This window comes from Oreochromis niloticus, unplaced genomic scaffold (genome assembly GCF_001858045.2).
Source record: "Oreochromis niloticus isolate F11D_XX unplaced genomic scaffold, O_niloticus_UMD_NMBU tig00000124_pilon, whole genome shotgun sequence".
Lineage (NCBI taxonomy): Eukaryota > Metazoa > Chordata > Actinopteri > Cichliformes > Cichlidae > Oreochromis > Oreochromis niloticus.
This window is the reverse complement of record NW_020327067.1, coordinates 14,151-17,882: the sequence shown is the minus strand read 5'-3', so window position 1 is coordinate 17,882 and position 3,732 is coordinate 14,151. Positions and strand designations below refer to the sequence as shown.

The 3,732-nt window shown below is 33.8% G+C and overlaps 1 long non-coding RNA gene across 1 annotated transcript; it reads right to left on the bottom strand.

The window, feature by feature from the left end:
* Nucleotides 1–2,378: 2,378 nt before the first annotated feature.
* On the bottom strand, nucleotides 2,379–3,386 carry LOC109197799 (uncharacterized). The gene is made up of 3 exons (XR_002058861.2): nucleotides 3,330–3,386; nucleotides 3,010–3,146; nucleotides 2,379–2,932 (listed from the first exon to the last, which is right to left on the bottom strand). It is a non-coding gene; the product is annotated as an uncharacterized LOC109197799 (long non-coding RNA).
* Between the last annotated feature and the right edge of the window lie 346 nt (nucleotides 3,387–3,732).

Here is a 3,732-nt window from a genome sequence, read left to right as displayed (position 1 = left end):
AAATTAAAGGAAAAAAGTGTAATATTTTAAAAAGTATAACAGTAATAAACACCAAAAGTCATAGCCGGCATTAGCAGAAAGAGCAGAACAGTTTAGAGTTTGAACGGAGAAAATCGGCTGAAAACTGAGGGAGTAGATAAGTGCCAAAAAGTGTACGGAAGCAACTAGGGGAATAATAATAAAGAAGAAAGAGAAACAGGAAAACAATAGTGTGGAAGCCCTTTAGGGCATCCACACAACTAGAAAAATTTGCATTTCCTGCGAAAATGCAGTGTGGATGCTTTAAAGCTGAAGCTGTCTGCTGAAAATAGTTGAAAATAGCTGAAGAAGCTGAAGAAATCAAAGTCAGTGTTTAAAAAGTTGTTGAAATTTAATAACGTTGCAGAACAACATCAAGTAAACAAAAATGTAATAACTTAGAAGAAATGCAATAACTTAGAAGAAACATCACAATTCAGCAGAAATGTTGTAGTTTACCAGAAGCTACAACTTAGCAGAAATGTAATAATTTAGAATAACATAACATAACATAACATAACAAACAAAAGTAGTGTAACCTAGCAAAAATAATATAATTTAGTAGAAAATTAAAAACTTAGCAGAAATATTACAAGTTATCAGAACTGCTATAATTTTGCAGAAATGTAATAATTAGGCAAAACTGTCAACAGATAACAGCTGAAAAGGCTGAAGTAACCTCAAAGTTACTTTTTTAACTGTTAAAAATTACCAGAAACACTAGAAAAGGAAGAAAATCAGCCAGCAGATAAACTGATGTGGAACAAAACCAAGGTAAAATTGCAGAGTTTACACAGCTGGTGAAATCTAAAAATGGCAAAAAAACCAAAAAACCAAAAAAGAAAACCCACACAAACAACATTTAGGTAATAAATGCACAAGATGCTGCGGTCAGAGATAAAAACACCCAAAAATAATGTTATTGAAATGCCAAAGAGTGGAAGAAAGTTTAGAAAGTAGAAAACCAGTAGTAGAAAAGTAGAACATTCAAATACTTTTAGAAACATATGATACAAAATATTTATTCAGTTGTTTCCAATGATTACAATAATGGCAAACAGAAATAAAAATCCCATTTGGGATAAACAGAAAAATATTAATAGAAAATGCAAATCAAATGAATCTAACATCTATACAAACAATTGAAGCATCTGTTGGAATTGTGAACATATCCTTGTTTGCCATGTTTATGTTTATGGCCCTAAGATGCGCAGACACATGATAGGCTATTAACTGCAAAAATATACACATATGCGCATATACGCAAGTGAGAGACAAAAATATATCCTCTGATTTGCTGGAGTTTTGTGTAAATACCATTTGGCAAGGATAAACAACATGTTCCAATGCCACATTAAAAATTTTCATAAGCTTCATTTTTTCAATTAGTTTACAGTTTCCTGATTTTATGATAAATGTGGTACCAATCTACAAAATACTGTCGAAATGAAGTCCACATTGTGATATATTTGAGGTGTAGAGAGTCACACAGCTGAACAATCGATGTGCATATTTAAAGAAACAGGGATCAAATAAAGAACATTATTGTGGAATAAATTACAGTGAAAATAATCACTGCTTTGCGTTATAGAGTGACTTATGATGAGGTATTAATTGGGTTAACTTTACCTTTAACAGCTTTTCTCATAGTGCTGTGACCAGGATGAAATCCATCATAAAGTAACTGTAAACAGTAGAACCATTAGCATGAATGTTATGGTTCTACTCTGATCAAAACTCAAGTCAGCTGTGTGACCTGATATAAAATGATAAAGAGGAACACATATAAATGGATGTGACCTTTATGAACTTTTCAAAATGACTTTATATGTCTGACCCATTATCTATATATATTAGAGCAGATGTGGAAAACCACTGTTAGACCTACTCTATACTAATGTAGTTACTGACACCCCATACTAAGGCAGGATTCATACAAACACACATTATTTATTCTCTTAAACATTTTCTTTTTTCACATTTTGAGATTGTGTAATTTCTATAAAGAATATGTGTAATGGTTCAATAGATATAGTTATTTAAATGTCCATAATAATCACATGATCATTTTTGTACATCCTACAATTCAAGATTTAGAGCTGTGTGTTTGTATGAATTCAGCTTGCTATACTTATAGACTTAGATATATTAATCCACTATTTACCCAAACAATGTAACTTGTTTGGGTAAATAAATTGGGTTTGTCCTACAAAATAATTATTCAACAATAAAAAAAAAAAACACAAAAAACATCTAGACATTAATCCAGAGTTCAGTTTCATATGTCTGATATTGTTTGTTAAATCTGGTGACACAAACACAGTCAAAAATTCATTGCTAGCGTGACATGTGGTCCTTTTTTGTCTTTGACCAATGATATGCTGGTTACTTGGACCAGTTTAGTATTTCCTGTCACAGAGGAATGTTAAATCCAAAAGACAAAACTGAAAAAAATATGTTAATTGCAAACATGTTTTTGCTTAGTCAAATGATTGAAATCACTTGGAAACTGTCACCTTAAAACCTCATTGTAAATATCATCACAAACAGATGTTTTCCACACAGTTAACAAAGCTCCACCACATCTGATAACTGCATATAAATGTAAAAGAAAAAATAAAAAGAAAAAATAAAACAATTAACACAAGGGAAGACTTTTGATTTAATAACTAAGCTTAAAATAAGTGTTACCTTTGAATATTTGTGGGAAAAATCTGATGCTACCCCAAGAATACAAAGCCACACTGGAAACGATAACAGGCTTGCAGCCCTCTGTCTTCCTGGAGTGAGGTGCCTGATCAGTAGCAGTGAGTTGACAGAAGTCGGTGTCTGTAAGGGTGGCCAAGCACTGATACTCTGTCCACTTGCGTAGAGTCTAAGAAGCTGGAATGCAGGCACACTGTACGAGCTTGTTCTAAAAAAATACAGAAAAAGGAACATTTTATTTGTGTTAACTAGAAATAAGTTATAAAATGAACAATGTTGAAATACCTTATAGGTGCTGCAGGCCACATAACCAGAATCCAGAGCAATCTCACACTCACATGATGGTGAGGAAAGACATGAGCTCTGCAATGAGGTTTGAATGTTTCAGTTGGGACAGTGAAGAACTCAGAAGACAGCAATACCTGCACAGAGAGACAGAGTAGAAAAAGCATAGATTTGTAATCCATAATGTGAATTAAAACTCAAAAAGTGTTAACAAGTATAATCATTTGAGTGTGTAATTCTTTATGCAATAAACAGGATTTAAATTAATTAAATGAATTAAAAGCACTGACATTTTTTTAATCAAAGATAAAGAATCATACCTCTCTCTGCTCTGAGGATCACTGAGCATCTCTGACAGGAAATACAGTTTCCTCAGTATGAGTCATCATTGATGGTCTCAGAGGTGTGTAGTGTGGCAGCATGGTGATGGTCTCCAGATCAGGCAGGAGGTCAGGTGATGGGTGTGTCATCTTCTCCACTGAAGACACACTGGTATGGCAGTTCATAACACAGCAGTCTCCTTGTGGCATGTAGTTATCTGTGCAGTCCAGCACTGATGGATCAGGTTTGGCTCAGCAGTTCATGAAGATGGTGTTAAGATGTTGTTGTTTCAGCTGAGGATGGTGAAGTTCGAAGGTTTTCCCACAAAGGAGACAGGACTGTGTGTGCCCTGTCTGAAAAAATACATCTACAAAACATAAAGTGCTTTTAACACCACCAACC